Genomic DNA, 20424 nt, shown 5'->3' on the forward strand with positions numbered 1-20424 from the left:
TCTCAGAAAGACCGGGTAACCCCATGAATAGGTCACTGTGGCGGAACCCGAAACCACGGGTTCCTGTGTGGTTCGCTGAGTGGTGGTCAAAGACTCTCAAGACACAATTTCTCTCTCCTTAGAAGGTTTATTACGAGCAGCGCTGCAAGGTGGCAGTCTGAGGAAACTGCCCAATAATTTCAGGAAATGTCAACATATTTATAGAGTCAGTTCCCCTTAGATACCATGGCAGAACTTTCTCACCAATCATAATACAGTTCTGAAAATGCAACAACCAATAAGAAGCTAAGCATTTAGGCATGTACAGAGTATGAGTGCTTCTCTGACTAGAAGATATCACAGTTACAGAAAAACAGAAAAACATCTCTATCTGTTATTTTCTTGGTTATCTTTCCTTGCAGACATCCTCCACCCTCTGACTGCCGGGGTGGACAACGCCTATGTTGTCACATAGTTTCTGCATCAACTTAACTCTAAAAGCAAAAGCAATTGCAGCATTAAAAACAAGGTTTAAAGGAACAGGAAGCCATGAACTTTATGAACTATAGCTAAGGATGATAGGCCATTTTCTCATACCTATGGGCATAGCAAAAGAACCAGCTAAAATTCCGCGACAGATTCCCTCCTGATGGTCGTTGCTTTGCCCATAGCCATAAAACCATTCTCTATTAAAGCTCTAATCTTCACTCTTTTGTTCTTTGCTTAATAATGCAACTGAATACTTTTTTTTTTTTTTTACCTGCTCAAGTCATGGGATGCTTTTGAGACTCTTTTTTGGATTGCAATGCAAGGCAGGGCTTGTATAATAAGAAATAACACACACTCAAATTTCATTTTTACAATTCAGAGAACTATAGAGGTTAAAAACGCACAAAGTAGTTGTAACGGCGTTGTCTTAATATCTTCTCTTCACTGAATGTCTCTTAGAGCATCCAGATTTCGTTGGAGGGTTATTATGCCTCGTTAACTCAGAAACTCTTGACTTGAGGTTAAAAGGACAGCTGATCTTGCTGACTGACCAGATGTCGTTCCGTGGAGGGGAGTTCCTGCTCTTCAGCTTCAACTCGCTCTCTCCACTGGACACTTGGTCGCTTAGCATGTGCAGGGGGCTCTCTTGGCTTCCTCCTGGCAGCTTCTTTCATCCTTTAACATCTCAATCAGGTCTGAGTAACTTTCTAGTGCAACTGGATCATCTGGATCATCCGTCTGGCGTCCTGGATTTAGCTTTTTCACATGGGCTGCATGTATCCAGGTGTGTGTGGTCAGCAACACAATACAAGGCCCGTCCTAAGTAGGAGCCAACGAATTGGGCTTTTTATGGACTTTTATGAACACTGCATCTCTTGGTTGGAAATGATGACATGGAACATCAGCTGGAAGCAGTTGCTTGTTTCTCACTTTTCTTTGGAGTTGAACTAATAGTCTGTGTAAGCGTAGAACATTACAGATTATTTCCTCACTGCTCTTAGTGAGGGGAAAAATGGTTTTGGCAGAGACAGTCCAACAGCCATAAGTTTCCCAAATACAATCTCATGTTGTGTGAGTCCATGTTTTCTGTTGGGGCTGTTTCTCAAGTTCATTAACACCAAAGGAATTTCACTTCAATTCTTAGTATAGTCTGAATCCACCCTTAAAGGTACGCTGAACCTGGGCACCACTTCTCTTAGTAAGCATTTAATTGTGGATTCTTCTGTTGCATATTATACAGGAAAACTTTCTACCCATCTACTGAAAATGCACACAACAGTCAAACAGTATTTAAATCTTATTGCGTTAGTAAATTCAATAAAGTCAATCTGCAATATTGAAATGGACTATAAACTCACGGGTGTGTGCAGATAGTTTAGGACTATAAAAACTTCAGGCAAGTTACACACTTTTGGCACACTCATTTAGCTTCTAGGTGTATTCTTGGGGCACACCATTGTTTAAGTATGTTAGTGTCTTAACTAAATCTCAAGATGCAATTGGTTTGTCATTATAAAATACCCATACATTATTTTTCTCAATTTTTTTATTATTATTATTATTTTCCTCTTAAGATTCTTTTCTTTAAGTTGCACGATTCTTTTTCCCAAGTTGGAATAGTTTCCTGGGAAAAGAGTGTTCTCTTTAGTGTTGGATTTGCAAGATTGTTTCAAACAACTTTGCAGCTAAAGGGCTATTTGCTATAGGCCCTCCTGCGGCTGTCATAAAGCCTCTATATTCTTAGATTTGCTCAACTGCATGACAGATTACAAAACAATATTGTATGAATATTTATTGACAAACCTTTTGCTAGGTTCTGGTTAAAGCAATTAATTTTGCGGCTTGTGCACTTCGTGGCAGAGCGAAACTTTCTAATGTGGTATACACTTCCTTTTTATTTTTATTTTATCAGTACTTGAGAAATTACTGCATATCTGGCTACTAGCTCTCCCCAGCTGTTTCCTTTACAAGAGCTATCAGTAAACAGAACTATATCTGGAGCCGGCAATGTAACATCAGTCAAATTCTTGAATTACCACTTCGCAATCATTTAAGGTAGTGCACTGTTTAAGGGTAATTGCTGGTAGTATCTGCTCGTATCGAGTCAATCTCTGATTCGATAGAAACTGTGTAGATTTGGTTAACAACAGGGCTGCGACGGCATGTGGAACTCTAACCCACAAATTTCATCTTAATTTCAAATCAGCTGCTTTTTCTACAAGCAAGGCGGTACCAGCCACTGCTCAGAGCAAGGTGGAAATCCTTGTGCAGCTGCGTCTAATTGTGCAGAGTAATATGCTATTCGCAAGCCCAGTGCATGAATTTTGGTTAATGAGGTTATTAAGTCTTCTCATCTCTGATTCATTTCCTCTGACCATTTTAGCGGTTCAGGGACTGAATCTTGTGGCTTGTATCAATTTGTATCATGTAGCTTGCTAATAATGAGAAATTTGGTATCATAGCTGTTTTTATTTTTAGGTCTTCTTAGTTGCAATACTGCGTCTATGCACTGTTTAGCCAAACTTCTTAAGGTAGGATTTGAGTCTGGAGCTGTTCTATTTGCAAGGTTAGCAACTTGATTTCTAATTTTTCTTTTCCTAGTTTTCTTTCTTGGATGTCATGCCAGTATTGGGTGGCGGCCCGTAGAATTTCCTCGGGCGTGGCCTCCCGATACCCGATGACTGCAGTCCTAATTTTACCTGAAATTTCACTGATAAGCCCATTTTGAAGCAAATCAGTTATTTGCCAGGCATTTTGTGGATCGCTTGGGTCTAGATTAGAATGCTTTCTAATAGCACACTCTAGACGTGCTTGATAAGCTCTGGGGCTTTCATATTTAAGTTGTTTTGTGTCTCGAATGGCAGTCATATTTATGCGTTTGCCACAAATTTGTCGAATTGCTTGCCACAATGTTTCTCTTTCTTGTCTCATTCGCTGGAGGTCTGCGTCTGTCAAACCTATTTCTCCTGCTTGGGGATTTGCTGGCCAGGCTGTAAGGGCTTGGTTATTAGGGTTTCTGGCCGCAACTAAAATTCTATCAAAATCATGTTTAGGTATGACCATTCTCAACAGATCTTCAAGATCTAACGCTGTAGCGTTATATAATGTTGCCAAATTTTGAAGCTCTTCAATAAATCTCTCAGGGTCTTCTCTAAGGGCTGGCAACCTCTGTTTGAAATTCCAAATATCAGAGGAACTCCAGGGCTGGTAAGCTCTAATTGGAGCTTGGTTTGGATCAGCAAAATTTGGATAAGTACGCACAGGGAGCAATTTACTGGGAGTGCTTCTAATGTCTTCTAAAGGTCCTAAATGTGTAAACAGTGCTTGGTCATTCTGGGGCTGCAGCAAAGGGGCTGAGGCTATCTGGCTGGCTGACAGTCCCAACTTCTGTTTAAGCAGATTCAAGCTATTTTTCTGACTGGCTATTACACTCTACTTGCAATCTTGATCTTTGATCATCCCAAAGAAACCAGTAATCCATCTGGGAGGGTTGTTTTCTTTCTAAATAATGCCTCAAGTGCGTGAGTCTTTCGGGTTCAAATGTCCCTACTACAGGCCACTGCAATGAGGGTAGATCTTTAGTAAAACATGGCCACTTGTCTTGACACAGAGTCACTAATCTTTTTAAATTCAACCTAGATGGCATACGATCTTTGTAGATCTTACACATTTTCTTTAACGGGGTTTTTTTCTGATTCTGGGCTGCCTGTTTTTGACCCGGAGCTTCCCATTATCTCTTTTGCTCCACAGTCTGAGGTTACTTACAAAAAAAACCACAGCAGCTATTTCTTCTGTTCTTATCTATGCACACCGTTTCTCGTTACCACACTCAAGCACGTGAAGAGCTTTCGTACGTGGCAACTTCTGGGTTTTTGGGCACAAGCACAACAGGGGTTTTCACAACAGGGCTTATAACAGGGTGTCTGTGCTTTTCTCACCCCCCTAATGGCACTGTCCCTTTGCAAGGGAAGGCACGATAGATAGAGTTTTGATTGGCACAGCTCATAAGTGGAGGGTGGTAGGAAAGGTGGTACACTCATTCAGGGCAACTCATTCAGACATGTCACATTACACATAACACAGGTATGGCTTATATAGGAGTCCTGTTATTTCTCAGGCTCATAATAGGAATTGGGGTAGGAAGGAAGACAAACAAACAGACATAAATGTTCCTGTTTGGAACGTGTGTCTCTACTGTTAAGGTTTCTTTATCTGAGCTCTTTCAGCTGATTATTTCTTGTTCCCTTTTTTTTCTTTTTCTCTTTTTCCTCCTGTTTCCTCTTTTTTTTATTATTATTATTATTTTCTTGGCCGGACTGGATCTTCTACCCAGGCTGGGGCGCGACCCCAGACTTTCCTGGTGCCTCCTTAGAGGGCTTACCCACACCGGGTCCTTCCTGGTGCCTCCTTAGAGGGCTTACCCAAACCGGGTCCACTGTGGACCACAATGACTTTTAGGAGCAATCTATGCTCCGCCGGTTTAGCGTCAATGCGCTTTTTAGGACCCTTATCAGAGGAACTCCTGCTTGCCTAGGTCTTAGAGCAATTTTTTTCCTTTTTTTTTTTTTTTCTTAGGTCTGACCACAAATCTTTCTAAGCTGCCTCACTTCCAGGAGGTCTTATCAACGCGCGTTCCCAAAGTATGTGACTTGCTTATCAGCTTATCATTCATCCGCAGCTGGACCTGCCGTACAACGTCATAGCGGTCACGGCCCGGTGGGGCTAGCACTATGAGTGACGGGTTTTCCCAGTGCCATTCACCATTGACACATTCAAGCAAGTCTCACTCCCCAACCTATCTCTGGATCCCAAGTTTTCCCTGCTTTTTTTTTTCTTCTTCTTCTAATGAAAGAGAATGCCTTAAAACAGGCGTCACTGACTTTACATGACACTTACCGCTAGAAAACTCCAGCCACAGGGAGAGTTGACCAAGGAAAGCCCTCCTGTTGTAGGATTTTAATGTGGTTCCTACTCACCTGATCTGTGCGCACGTTGGAGGATTTCCTGTGTCAGGTCTCCATGAGCAGAGGCTCTCCAGTGTACCACTCATCCGTCCTCGTCGCCAAATTGTGGCGGAACCCGAAACCACGGGTTCCTGTGTGGTTCGCTGAGTGGTGGTCAAAGACTCTCAAGACACAATTTCTCTCTCCTTAGAAGGTTTATTACGAGCAGCGCTGCAAGGTGGCAGTCTGAGGAAACTGCCCAATAATTTCAGGAAATGTCAACATATTTATAGAGTCAGTTCCCCTTAGATACCATGGCAGAACTTTCTCACCAATCATAATACAGTTCTGAAAATGCAACAACCAATAAGAAGCTAAGCATTTAGGCATGTACAGAGTATGAGTGCTTCTCTGACTAGAAGATATCACAGTTACAGAAAAACAGAAAAACATCTCTATCTGTTATTTTCTTGGTTATCTTTCCTTGCAGACATCCTCCACCCTCTGACTGCCGGGGTGGACAACGCCTATGTTGTCACATAGTTTCTGCATCAACTTAACTCTAAAAGCAAAAGCAATTGCAGCATTAAAAACAAGGTTTAAAGGAACAGGAAGCCATGAACTTTATGAACTATAGCTAAGGATGATAGGCCATTTTCTCATACCTATGGGCATAGCAAAAGAACCAGCTAAAATTCCGCGACATCACTCCAACTCTCTTAAGCTTTTCTGTGATTGGCTTGACACTGCGTCTCCAATTGATGGTTTGTTGACAAAGATCATTATAGATTTGGACCGAAGAATCTTGAAAATTCAGCAAAACTATGGGCCTTAATTTCTTCATAAGAAGCTCCTTCTTATAATAATGCCAAATTTCATCAGAATATCTCTTGGAGTAGCTCTAAATCTGCTTCCAGCTACCCTATGAACTCGGTCCATGTCTGTCTCTGTGATTATAAAATCTGGAAACATTTCTTTAAACCAGCGCAGAATTATCTTCCTCAGATCTTCTCCTTGTATTTCAGGGAAATTCTTAATTTGAATATTCACACGCCTATTTTGACCTTCCAGTTGAATCTGCCTCTTTTCATGCAGATCAAAATCAATATTATGCTTTTGTTCAAGGTGATCCACTTGTTTTGATAATTGATTTACTTCTGTTTTAACTTCTTTAATGTCCTTATCATTTTTAGCCACTGAAGAAGCTAAATTATCCAGTCTTTTAAAAACCTCTTCTTTCATTTTATCCATCCTTTCAAAAATAACAGCATTATTGTCACGAATGAATTCCATCATTATTTCCACGTCTGCACTTGGCTTCTTTCCAGATTTTGCCACCATTTTTGGGTCTTCCTCAAAATCTCTCTCTTCTTCAGAGTCAGTTAAAGAAACTTTTTTCAAGCGAGCAGAAAAGTGATTAGTCTGTATCTGGTCCACGTATATTTTTAAAATCTTTTTGGCTCTTGTTTTTTTAACACTCGACATCAAAGTCAATTATTTTCATTACCAGACGAGAGTCAGCTAGCTCAATAAATCTTTTTTTTTTTTAGCTCTTCCTCATCTTGGTGATATAAGCAGCAATTTTCTATCTTCCAAATGATAATTAATCACTTATTATCTCTCTGCATTCCGAAAAGTCAGTTTTACTGCACACTAATTAGGCCGCGATGTATAAAGATGATAGGAGCTTTATATTCCTCTGCAACCTATCGCGTCACAGTTTTTTATTCTGGTTTTTATTCTGGTTGTGCTTTTTATATTGTATTTGTATTGGTGCTTTTAACCTGTTGGTTGTTTTACTATGGTTTTAGTTTTTGTGAACCACCCAGAGAGCTTCGTCTATTGGGCGGTATAGAAATGTAATAAATAAATAAATAAACAAATATTTTTTTATATATTTTTAATAGATTTTTATTGCTTTTCCACATAATTAAACATACACCATTACAATAAGGAAACAACAACAACAACAACATACTACATACATGTTGAGTAAGTATTGAATACATATATATTGATTAGATATTAACTATAACATAACATATCATAACATAATCAAATCATTCTTAACATATAAGTGCACCCCTCACTTCGGGATCTATTCCTGCTTCCAAAATCTCATACTGTCTTCCGCTGGCGGTTTCCCACTTCCCTTAGAAAACACAAATATTAGGAACTGTTTCCAAATTCCTTCAAACTCATTTATTTTAGTTATACCTTTCCTCCACTTAATATTACAAGTCAATTTTTCATTAATAGCTATATCCCATACTTCTTTGTACCATTCTTCAATAGAATATTCCCCTTGAATCTTCCAGTTCCTAGCTATCATCAATCGTGCTGCAGTCAGCAAACTCGATATTAATTCTTTAATTTCTTTTCCACATTTTAAATCTTCACATAGTGACAGTAATGCAATTTTTGGTGTTTGTTCTATCTTCATTCCCACTATTTCTTGAATTTCCAAAAACACCATCTTCCATAATCTTTGTACATATTTGCATTCCCACCACATATGTAAATACGTTCCTTTTTCCCCACATCCTCTCCAACAGTTTGCTGAATGCTGATTATTTATCTTATTCAATCTAATCGGGGTTAGGTACCACCTCCACAAAATTTTAAAATAGTCCTCTTTTATTCTCACTGACATACTTCTCAACACTCTTTGTTTCCAGAGTCCCTCCCAGCTCTGTCGTCCTATTTGTACCTTCAAATCTGTCTCCCATACCATTTTTCCTGCACTATCATTTTTTTTCTAACTTGCCATTAGCAGAGACATTCACACATCATTTAGAAGTAAGTCCGTTCAAAATCTTGCCCATTAATTTGAGATAATAGCATTTAAAGGCTTCCTTTCCAGGAGCTGATAAAAAGTCTTACCGAGTCGTCCGACTGTCAGGCTCCGCCCCCCGAGACCCTCCGCCTTGCACCTCCTTCTCTCCCCATAAATAGGAGATCGCAGAAGGGAAGGCTGGAGAAAGGGGGTCTGGGGGGGACACAAGAGGAAAGGTCCCAGGTGGGGAGGAGGAATGTCCCCCTCTGCAGGCAAAAGGCTGCCCTGGTGTCCTGTTTGCATTGCATTTTCTGTTTTGTTTCCTCTCCCTGATTTAAACCTAGTGAATAAGCAAAATTAACAAGTCACTTTGGTCACGAGGCCTTCAAAATAAAACCTGGGGCACTTTTGTTGATTAAGAAGGGAGCCTGCTGTTGGTTTTAGCTTGTCCCTCTTTGATGTATTAAGTGAGCCAGATGTTCACATCCTGAGAGTGGGGAGAAATCGCTGTTACTCAGGTCCCTGTTTGGGGTTCAAGTGCTGGGAGCAGAGAGGGCTTAGAAGGGAGCTGTGGGATGCATTGGGAGAGAAACTCTGGTTCATCAGCAGACCTCTTATTTTCTGGAGGGCTGAAGGTTTTCCTTTCTGGAGCCTGAGATGGACTCAGACCTGCTCTCAATGCACGATCGTGAACAAGAGGCCTCCATGAGAAGAAGTTTCAATGTGTGTTTTACTCCTCATGGCTAGAAGCTCCCTGAGTCCAGAATGTTCCTTATAACCTTTTCTTTTTTTTACATTTAATTTTTTTTATTTTTCCACAGCACATAGACAAACATTACGTATAATACATACAAATAAAGGTATACATATAACAACTACAATTACACGAAAAACAATTAAGGGTGAGGTTAAAGTACTTTTTCCCCCTCTTCATGTCAAAAGTGCCCATTAGTTCGTTAATGACCATTTATATAACAATCTAATTCAGTTTTTCTTATACTTTATCGAAGTCACATACATTGCATTCACAGATTTATGGTTCTTTCCTCTCTTTGCCCATCTGAATAATAAAATCCACAAACAAATACATCATTTTTCTCTGCCTCTTTCAGATATTCTATCAAAGGTTTCCATTCCAACATAAACATAGCTGTTGACTTTTCTCTCATTTTTGCTGTAAGTTTTGGCATCTCTGCAAGATGCAGAATGTTCCTTCTATCCTGATACGACCGAACATAACTTCAGCTGCCTAAAGCCATGAGAGATAGTTTAGACTATACTGTAGACTATACTGTTATGCGGCTGAAAACTTTTCAAAGAACTGGGCACGTTTAGCCTGGAGAAGAGAAGATTGAGGGGAGACATGAGAGCACTCTTCAAATACTTCAAAGGTTGTCACACAGAGGAGGGCCAGGATCTCTTCTCGATTCTCCTAGAGTGCAGAACACGGAATAATGGGCTCAAGTTAAAGGAAGCCAGATTCCAGCTGGACATCAGGAAAAACTTCCTGACTGTTAGAGCAGTTCGACAAAGTTACCTGGGGAGGTTGTGGGCTCTCCCACAGTAGAGGCCTTCAAGAGGCAGCTGGACAAGCATCTGTCAGGGATGCTTTAGGGTGGATTTCTACATTGAGCAGGCGGCTGGACTCAGTGGCCTTGTAGGCCCCTTCCAACTCTACTATTCTATGAGCACCATGTACACTGATGGTGCTATATAAATAAATAATAATAATAATAATAATAATCATTGCATCTATCTACTTTGGACTGGTGGAAGTTTAATTAGAGCTCAATAGCAATTCAACTGCTGCTAATTGGTTCTGACACTCTTTACACGTTGTTTTCTGACACACCTTAGGAGGAGCTAAACTGCAGTATGTTTTGCAGAGTGTACACATGTATTGCTTTGTAAATCATTGTGTGTTTCACATTTTGCTTCCGGATGTGACGTCCTTCTGCATTTACTTCCCTTATAAACATTCTCTCCTCACTGGGAGCCCTGGAGAGCTTGCTGTTTGTGGATTGGTGGAGCCAGGCCACCCCACCCGCTTAGTTGGGGGGAGAAGTTAGTTAATTTCCAGTTTTATGGTCTCTGTTCATTTGGGGAAGTGTCATGTTGTTCGGGGCCCTGAAGTGTGGCAAAGGGACCCCCGTGCCGTCAGATATTAGATAGTCAGGATTTCTTGTATCTCTTTGGGTGGCTCTGAATCAACAGCTTGCCGTGATGTGGCTTTTATTGCTCTTTTAAAGTTGTTCGCTGCTGTGGCCTGTTAGTTTCATTGTAACTTTTAGACTGTTTCCCCCCACACACCCTCCCCTGTCTCCTGTTAATTGTTCATACGCTCAGGGCCTTACTCTGACTTAATAAATTGCCTGAAGCCTTGTTGAAGTGTGGTTATTTTCAGGTGAGCTCGCTCCAGTTCCAGTGTTTCACTGGGAACCGGTGGGAGGGGGGCGGGTGGGTTGGGAACTTTAACCCAGGTCTACCTTGTGTACCTCTTTCACAAGCTCCATTTTAATTCCTACAGCTCAGTCCCTGCCTCAAAGGAGAAATTGGCAGTCAAGGCAGGAGACTGTTTCGAGTCCTGGTGGGAGCAGAGATGGAGAAGAGCGTGAAGGTGGAAGAGCAAAGCTTTGCAGGCCCTGAACCAGGAAACGTCTCCTGCAACGTCCAGGAAGGGAGCCGTGCAGAGCCCTGGGAAGGAAGAGTGCAGCAAGACCAGCCTGGGAGCAACACCTGCTCAGACGTGGAGCTTCAGCCCTTCAGGGACTTCTGCTACCAGGAGGCCATGGGGCCCCGAGGGGTTTGCAGCCGTCTCCACCACCTTTGCTGCCAGTGGCTGAAGCCAGAAAAGCACACGAAAGCTCAGATGCTGGACCTGGTGGTTCTGGAGAAGTTCCTGGCTGTCCTGCCCCCAGAGATGGAGAGCTGGGTCAGAGAATGTGGAGCGGAGACCAGTTCCCAGGCGGTGGCCCTGGCAGAAGGCTTCCTCCTGAGTCAGGCAGAGGACAAAGAGCAGGTGAGAGCTTTTCATCTTGATAACTAACTGGGACTGTGTTCTTAGTACTTATCTCAATTTTATTTTACGTGTCCTTTAAGGAAGGGATGCCCCAATTTCCAATGGTCCAACCCCCAAGTATAGTTGCTCTTCATGTGTAGAGCAGGCCCTCATTGGAGGATAGTTAAGCTAATACTGGATGGTTAAAATATGCAGTTCCCTACCAGAGGATGTAGTGATGGCCACCAATTTAGATGGTTTAAAATGGGGGTTAGACGAAATCCTGGAGGAGAAGTCTGTGAATGGCTACTAGTCCTGATGGCTATATCCTACTTCCAGGTGATGGACCTGTTGGGTTTTGAAATGTAAGCTGTTTAGTTATGGCTCAGACTGGGACTCTGCCCCATAACCTTTTGTATTAAGTCTCTACCTGGGAAACCAGAGACTAGCAGAGTTGCAGCGGTTCTCAGCCAAGAGACAGCAAAGACAGCAATTAAGGCAAAGGATTCCTTGTAAGGTGAAAGTAAATCCTTTACTGGCAGATACAAATAATTTAGTTATGGCAGCACAGATACAAATACTCACAAACGGTCAATCAATACAGCACACATCAAGTTGGGTAAATGGAAGGGAAATGAACATACAAACACATCTACTTTTATAGACAACCTGTACAATGATGCAACTCTTTGCAATCACTAATTTATGGAAAGCCTCCTAGACAATTATTCAATTATTACAACAATTGTCCAGGTGTAGAGTTGACCTTCAAATTTCTGCTGAGTCCTCACTTCTTCCAGGTCCTCAGGAAATTGTCAAAACAAAGGAAAAACAAAACCAGGATCCAGTCCAGGATCCAACACCCCTTCTTTTGATTTTACACATTTGTTTTACAATACCACATTGAACAGTTATTTACATTCCCTCCTGCCTGAAACCTAACGTTTCACAAATCTCCCTGTATTTGGTGGGCCCTAGTGGTTTTGTGAAAATGTCTGCAAGATTCTCTTGTGACTCACAATAAACTAGCCTTAAAACTCCACTCGCTATGTGTTCTTTGACATTCTGATTTTTGATGGCAATGTGCTTGGACCTTGATTTAAATGTGTGTGTGTGCGCCAGGGCGATGCATGCTTGGGAATCACAGAAAACTGTCACTGGCTTTTCAACATGGACTTGAAAGTCCTTTATTAATTGCATCAGCCAAGTGACTTCCCCACACATTTCAGACAGAGCACCATACTCAGCCTCACAGGAAGAAATTGACACAAACGCTTGCTTCCTGGACTTCCAGCAAATTGGCGCTTTTCCAAATGTCATCACAAATCCAGACGTGGATTTTCGGTCCTCCACACATCCAGCCCAGTCAGAATCCACATAGCATAAGAGTTTCTTATCTGACTCGGCAGATAACTTAAGACTATAATTTAAGGTCCCTTTAAGGTACCTTAAAACTCTTTTGACTGCTTGCCAGGCAGGCACCGTTGGATTAGCAACAAACCTGCTTAGAATGGTGACAGAAGCAGACAAATCTGGCCTTGACCAGTTCACTAGGTATAATAACATTCCCACCACCGAATGATACAAGCCTGGGTTACTAAAGCTCTCTCCTTGCAGGTTCCTCAGGACATCCAATTCCATGGGGCTTTTTACCCCTTTGCACTCCTGCATTCCACACTGTTCAAGCAGCTTTAGTATCTTTTGCTTTTGGCTCAGCAAAAAGCTTCCGTCCTCTGCTTGATTGATTCCAACTCCCAGATAATTCTTTACAACACCTAGGGATTTCAAATTATACCTACTACTCAGTTTGTTGCAATGAGGAACATGCACACTGATGTGAGTGGTGGAAGGTGATGATGGTAATCACCATACTTCATTGAACATACACAGAGGTTAAATAGCCAAAACCTTGCTCCTTCTTCCCCCTCCCTCTCGGTTGAAACCACTTTGATCATCCCGCTTGTATACTGAATCAACACCCTTAATCCCTTCTGTTTGTCGAGTTAGTTTGCCATCGTGTTTGTTCCGTACTAATCTGGAAGTTCAACAGGACATGCTTGCACTTAGACAATAGCCAATTACCGGGATGAAGAAACGGGGCTTAATCCTGCAACTCCAAAGACAGTTTTCTGTCCAAGCAAATTGCAGGCTGACACCATCCTTCATCTCCCCCTTTTTTATTAAATTTTATTATGCAGAAAAGGCATGTCTTGATTAACTCCAGGCACATGGTTTGAAAACTGTTTATACAACATTTGTATGTGACCGGGGTGAAAGGATTTTAAAGCAGTATTTTTCTGCCAGCAAAGGCTACATGTTGTCACAAAATTAGGAGTACATTGAATACAGCAACACAATAATATTAATACAATCACTAGGACAATACCCCATTTCAAGAGAGAAAGCTCAACAATCTGAGAGGGAGCTATGCCCACAATTCCCCCCCCCCCCCCATGTCCAGGTACTTCTTGCTTGGCTTGAACGGCAACAGTTTGCAAACAGCCAGGTTGAGTTTTTACTTTGTGAGAATAAATCAAAGCAACACATGCTTTGTATACTGTTGGAGAAGCAAAAAGTCCAGGGTGGCTTTATTTTGCAGGACAGCTTGGCACAGTTCTCTAACTTTATATTCAGCAGTCCAATAGCTGTGGATGTAGCACTGATGGTTTTTACTGTGCAGTTATAGGGCAGCTGGATAGGTTCTCGTTGGCACCGCAGGGATTAACAGCTGAATCAGTTAGCTGGTTCTGTGAAGGGAGCACAGGCACAAAACTATTTAAACAACAAAGAGATTTTGTTAGATTAGCAGAAATGCAACACTTCTGGGGAAATACATACTGGGATCAGACAAAGAGTTAGGAAAACAATGAGAAGAGAATTTAGCAAAAGCGGCAAAGATTGCAACACAGAAGTTCTCTGGACTTGGTTCTATTTGCTGCTGCTGCAAAAGGGCTTGAGCTTGGTCTGTCAAATTCTTGATTTGGCTCCATGTCAGCGGATGGTGCTAGGACATCTCGGGCTGGAATCTGCAAAGTTCCTGTTGGAGTAAGCACAAAGAGCATAGCGTTGCCCTCCCCTTCGCCCCTATGTTATAAGGGGAACGGGGCCAAGCTATGTTTGATTAAGCAACTGCTTATAATACACAAATAGTCTGGAAAGAGTTTCCTGGGTTTAAAAAATGTTTTTAGTATGCTGTGTTCTCTGAGGGTTGGATATTCAATTGATTTAATGTTAAAAAAGGATTTTGTTGACTTGCTGTTGGACCCAGCTTAAAGTAGAGAGCGAAGGTCTGGCAGCGGAAAGTAATGAGTTAACACACAGAAAAAGCGTGGGTCAGGGGGGAGGTGAAATGCAAAAATCTCCACAAACCCATCGAGAGCAACTTGCAAAGCAACAGACGTTTAGAGGAGGCATTTAATCTGCAATTTAGTGAAGGGAAAGAAGAGAAGAGAGCAAAAAGTTGCTTGCCTTGTTGAGAATTTAGCACAAAATCTCTAAAAGGCAAAGACTGAGATTAATTAAAAACTTTTGCAGTGCTTTTACACTTTTTACTCTGGCCACCTTTTGCATTGCATTGGTTACAGGCAGATGTTTAGCTCTCCTTGGGCTCTCGCTGAGGGAGGGAGCAGCAGAGGCTAAAACTTGGGATGCATTGCAAGAAAGAGTGTGCGTGCGCGCGCGAGAGCGACAGAGAAAGAGAAGATTTATATATACATACTAATAACAAAAGCAATAATATATAGAAAAGGTACAGGCTTCTCTAATCAGGTCTCTTCTAGATTAGTGGGTGTCCAGCATTCCTAGTTAGCATGGATGTTGGGACTTTAAGGAAGGTTGAACTTTCACTAAGTTGAAGGAGGAGGAAAACAGTATCTTAGAGCATGTACAAACAGCTTAATCCCTAACAGCTTCATTTAAGCAGGGCTTCAAAGGCTTGTGACTAGAGGGCTCCGTAGATTCAAGGCACAGAGCAGAGAGCAGGCACAGATCTTTGTACACTACACAATTACAGATGGTGTTTTCACACATGCATTGCTGTGTGCCTTTCTCTATATGAAAAGCAAACACATATTTTGCTTGGACAAAGAAGGTGATCCGCAGGAGAGAGAGAGAGAGAGAGAGAAAGAGAAACACTGGTAAATGAAACGAAACAGGGCAGCTGAAGGTTGCGGCAGCTGGGCTAGGAAAGAGAGAGAGAGAGAAGGAGAGAGAGAGAGAGGTGGGAGCAGCCGCAGCGCGCTGGGCATTGGAGACTTGGTGACGCTGCTACCCAGGGAGGTAGGCAGCTGAGGGTCCTCACCCGAGGGCATGAGCTGAGTGCTCCTGGAGGGGGCTGCACTTCAGCGGGGCGCACAAGCACTGGGTTTGCTTACGTTCGTGCTACCCCTCTCCCTTTCGCGGCTCCTCTGCCAGGATCATGACACTCACCCCTAAAGCGACTTACTTTGCCACAGTCACAATAAATTCTCTATGGGTTTACTCTTTCTACCCGAGCTGCAGCTAACATGCTTGTTTGATGGGAAGCTGTGCTAACGTCTTGGCAGGCTTTAATCATTTCTGCTAACTCAGGATTCATGCCAAGCTTTGTTATAACACGATGGCATTTAGCTGTGGCATTTTCTTTGGCAAGGCTTAACAACAGTTCTGATTGAGCTTTAGGATTATTAATTTGACGCTGGAGGGCTACTTGAAGTCTATCAATAAAATCTATAAAGGGCGCACTGGCTTTTTGTCGAATTGTGGGAAAACTTTGAATGGGTTTCCCAGAGGCTGGGACATGAGTAAAGGCTCGGAGCGCTGCTTCTAAGGACATTTGGAACGCAACCGGGCAGAATTATTTACGCTTGAGGTGTGGAGAAAGCTCCCGCTCCATAGAGTTGATCAGGGATGTAGACGCCTCCTGACTGGGCTGCAAGGGACAGGCATTGTTGCCGAAATTCACTGTCCCAGACCACATACTGCGCACGTCTTAGAATTATCCGTATGGTGGTTTTCCAGTCTTCTGGAACCAGGAGGTGGCTATGCATTAAAGCTTCTAGCATGCCTCTTACATAAGTACTGCCAATACCCATATCTCTGACACCTTTCCGTAGTTCTGTTAAGGCGGAATATGACAGGGGGTTGTATTTTACAATTCGAATGCCTTGAGCATCTAATTGTCCAGTGTCTTGTACAGGGCACAAGGAAAGCATTTCTGATAATTCTACTACATCTCCTTGGCCACTAGCCAACTTGGCTTCTAACTGCTGACGAGGCGACATGTCCTGAGGCGCGCTTTCCTCAGGAGCGGATGCCCAGGCAGGAGCAGAAACTACAGTTGGTGCTGGCTTCCAAATTTCAACTGCCTTGTACTGGGGTGGTGGATTAAGGCTTAAACCTCCAGTAGGCAAAGTAGCTGAGGCTGAACGATGGGATTTTTCAAGCACGTCACGGCACTGAACCCAAGATAGCAAAATTTTAACAGAGGCGCGGGGTTCTTGATGAAGAATAGTCCCTATTTTCTCCCAAACTGACAACCGGAGCGATCTGCACTCCGGGTACCAGGGACAGATCTTCCCTATCTCAGCAACCAGCTTCTGAAACGAGGACTCTGTTCCTTGTCCTCCTGTCTTATGGACTATGCGAGTTAATTCCGCAGCATGTTTCTGCTGGAGGTGGGATAGATTACAGCCCATACTCACCGCTTGAGGGGTCTCTTGGAGATGGGGGTCTTCGGAAGACGAGGGTACCATGGAGCCTATGCCAGGCGACGGTGAGTACGTTGAGGCTGCTAGGGGGGTCCCTGTTCAGGTGCCAGATGTTGCAATGAGGAACGTGCACGCCGATGTGAGTGGTGGAAGGTGATTATGGTAATCACCATACTTTATTGAACATACACAGAGTTTAAATGGCCAAAACATTGCTCCTTCCCCCTCCCTCTCGGCTGAAACCACTTTGATCACCCTGCTTGTATACTGAATCAACACCCTTAATCCCTTCTGTTTGTCGAGTTAGTTTGCCATCGTGTTTGTTCCGTGCTAATCTGGAAGTTCAACAGGACATGCTTGCACTTAGGCAATAGCCAATTACCGGGATGAAGAAACGGGGCTTAATCCTGTAACTCCAAAGACAGTTTTCTGTCCAAGCAAATTACAGGCTGGTGCCATCCTTCACTCAGTTGACCAGCTACTTTCTTGACCTCAGCGTCACTGGAACAAGAGATCAAAAGATCATCAACATAAATCAGAATAGCCTTGTAGGCTTTACCTTTTCCCTTTGTGTAAAGACAATGGTCAGCTAGGCTCCTTACAAATCCCATTTCACTTACTAGCGTGTTCTTTAACAAAGAATTCCAACATCTGGCACTCTGTTTAAGCCCATAAATTGCCTTTTTTAGAAACCGAACCATTTCTAAACCTTCAGGCTTCCTTAAATATATTTTCTCGTCAATTGGGGCGTTGAGATAAGCCGTTTGGAAGTCATATTGCCTGACCTTTAGATTTCTTTAGCTGCAATGGCCAAAAACAAACGAAAGTTTCTGATTTTGCGGTCGGAGCGAAAGTTTGGTCATAATCTATCTCTTTGACCTGATTGAACCCTCGGGCAACCAGCTGAGCCTTGAATCTCTGGTCCCCCGTTTCTAACTGCTTGCGTTTAAACACCCATCTGCAAGTCAGAGACTTCTGCCCTGTGGGTAAACTTACTTCCTCAAAAACTTCGTTCTCCTTGAGGCTGTCTAGCTCCCTCTGCATGGCCCGTTCCCAGTGCTGCCTTTCTAAAGAATCCAATTGCTTGACCTCCCCATACGAACTAGGCTCAGAATTAACACAGCAAGCATCAAAGCCATACCTTTTAGGAGGGATGCCTTTGTTAGCTCTTTGAGAGCGACGGGGGGATTACTACCTCCTCCTCCTGCTCTACCTCTTGAGCTTTCTTCCTTGGGCTGGCCTCTAGCAACTCAGGCGCTTGCCTGCTATCTAGTTCTACCAGCACTTCCGGGTTGTCGTGTAACTCCCGCCAGCTTTGTTCTGAGAATTGAGCTGACTTTGAGACCACTATCTTTCCCCCTTCACACAGGAACCTCCAGCTACCGTTCTCATAGCCTACAAAGTGTAACCTGATCCCCTTTGGGTTGCCTTTGATGCCGCTGAGACAGTGGAACATTCACAACAGCAAAACTCCCCCAAGTCCTTAAATGCTTAAGGTTAGGGCTTCTGCCATAAATCAGGGAAAAAGGAATGTTATTGATGGCACTCAACCAAGTCTGGTTGTAGAGATAGTTAGCTGCAACAAACGCTTCTCCCCACAGTTGTGGCTCAGCCTTGGCATCCTTCATCAAACATTCATTTTTTGCTTTAAAACTCCAATTCTCCTTTCGGCGTTGCCATTCTGCCAAGGAGATTTTGGGTCCGAAAGCTTGTGAAAAATGCTAGTCTTTTTTCAGAACCTCTTGAATTCCAAGGACTGGAATTCTCCACGATCCGTCAGGAATCGCTGCACCTGTTTCTTCAAAGACCTTTCAACAAATCTCACCCATTCTTTCACCGTGGCTAAACATTCAGACTTGTGCTTCATCAGATACACCCACGAATACTGGGTTTTGTCATCTAAAATAATCAAAGCATATTTGGCTTTTCCATAACTCTCAGGAAAAGGTCCTGTCAAGTCCATATGGATCAAGCTCAGCACATACTTGTGCCTCCAGTCTCTCACACGAGGAATGTTCATCACCTTAGACTTAGCAACTTTGCAAACTGAACAATCTAAATATTTCTTACAACCCTGAACTTTAACTCCTTCAGAGAAACTCAGAGTTTTGTTCAGAGCCTTAAAGTTTGCATGTCCAAGCCTCCTGTGGAATAAATGGATGCAATTGTCATGAGGAGGCAAATTTTCATTAGTGCTGCTTGACTCTGCTTGACTCTGTGAAACTCCGTCCTCATCTGGATTGTTATCTAAGAAAAACAATCCATTTTGCAACCGTCCCGTTCCTCTTAGGAGTCCATGCTTATGAATAAAGCATCTGTCTTTCTGGAAAGACACACAGAAATCCTTTTCTGTCAAATTGGACACTCCTAAAAGGGAAAAATTCAAACTAGGGACAAACAATGCAGTCTCAAAACACTCTTTCAAAAAAGGCAAGAAGCATGTTCCTTCCCCGGATGCTTGGATCGACGTCCCATCAGCCAACGCCACAGATTTCTAAGAAGCATCCCTGAAACTCTGGAAATGGGCACGTCTGTTAGTAATCACCGTTCTGCAAGCAGAGTCTTTGAGCCAATCGTTGCTTCCGCCCTCCGCTTGCCTGGAATGCAGCTTCCTCACTCCTGCCGTGAGTAACTGTGCCAGATCTGAACATTACTTTTCCAGCCAAATCTTTCTTCGTTGGGCTCAGATTGTAATTTGACTTTACAATCCTTTTTAAAATGCCCAATCTTTCCTTTTAGGCTTGGGCTTTCTCGAAGTTGAAAATGCTGACTCATCTTCCTCCTTCTTCACCATAGCCTTAACCCCTTCATACCCAGACCATTTTGGAAATGCGTCTGGCCTGCTGCCTGAGCTGCTCTCGGCTTCCTTTCTTACTCTCATTTTCTGTTGCTTCTCCAACAGCCTCCCAGAGATATAATTTAGGGACAAGTCCTGTACCTGCATGGCTTCTAAAGTAGTCACCAGCACGTCCCAAGACGATGGTAAGCTGGACAAAACCACATACACTTTCATCTCGTTGCAGAGGGGTAAGCCCGTAGATCTTCAGCTTTCAAAGCAGTCTCTTAATTCCTGCAAATGAACTTTTAAATCACCTCCCTCTTTCAAAAGTGTACGGTAAAGTTTCCTTGTAAGACTTATACGAGCACCTGCCGTCTCCCTGACATAAACTTGTCTCAGCTTAGTCCAGATAACGTCAACAGTGTTTTCTCTGTTTACATAAGACAATTGATCGTTATTTATAGATAGCACAATTTGAGCCTTCGCCCTCTCAGCACGACGTTCCCACTCGAGTAACTCCGCTGCATTGAAATCTTCTGCCGGGACACCAGTTACAATGTCCCACAGTCCAAGATTTCTCAGGTACATTTCAATCTTAAATGACCATGACACATAATTGCTGTCTGTGAGTAATTCCAAAGGGACAGTGTTCCCAAGATTTACTGCCATAGCTTTAACTGGTTGTTTCTTGTTTTTACAACCTCTTCAGTGGTTTAATTTCTGTTAGGGCCTGACCGGCTATCCACAGATTCCTCAGTGCCCTTTTAAATTCA

The 20424-nt window shown here is 42.8% G+C and overlaps 1 long non-coding RNA gene and 2 pseudogenes across 1 annotated transcript; 1 reads left to right on the plus strand and 2 right to left on the minus strand.

Moving 5' to 3' along the window:
* The window catches only part of LOC134396487 (zinc finger protein 850-like), a 637841-nt pseudogene that overhangs the window by 370006 nt on the left and 247411 nt on the right, over positions 1-20424 (minus strand).
* Positions 108-6110, minus strand: LOC134396493 (uncharacterized). Its single transcript, XR_010025267.1, has 2 exons — positions 5365-6110; positions 108-1423 (listed from the first exon to the last, which is right to left on the minus strand). It is a non-coding gene; the product is annotated as an uncharacterized LOC134396493 (long non-coding RNA).
* Positions 11016-20424, plus strand: part of LOC134396278 (zinc finger protein 729-like) — a 50220-nt pseudogene continuing 40811 nt past the window's right edge.

Source organism: Elgaria multicarinata, chromosome 3, assembly GCF_023053635.1.
Source record: "Elgaria multicarinata webbii isolate HBS135686 ecotype San Diego chromosome 3, rElgMul1.1.pri, whole genome shotgun sequence".
Taxonomy (NCBI): domain Eukaryota; kingdom Metazoa; phylum Chordata; class Lepidosauria; order Squamata; family Anguidae; genus Elgaria; species Elgaria multicarinata.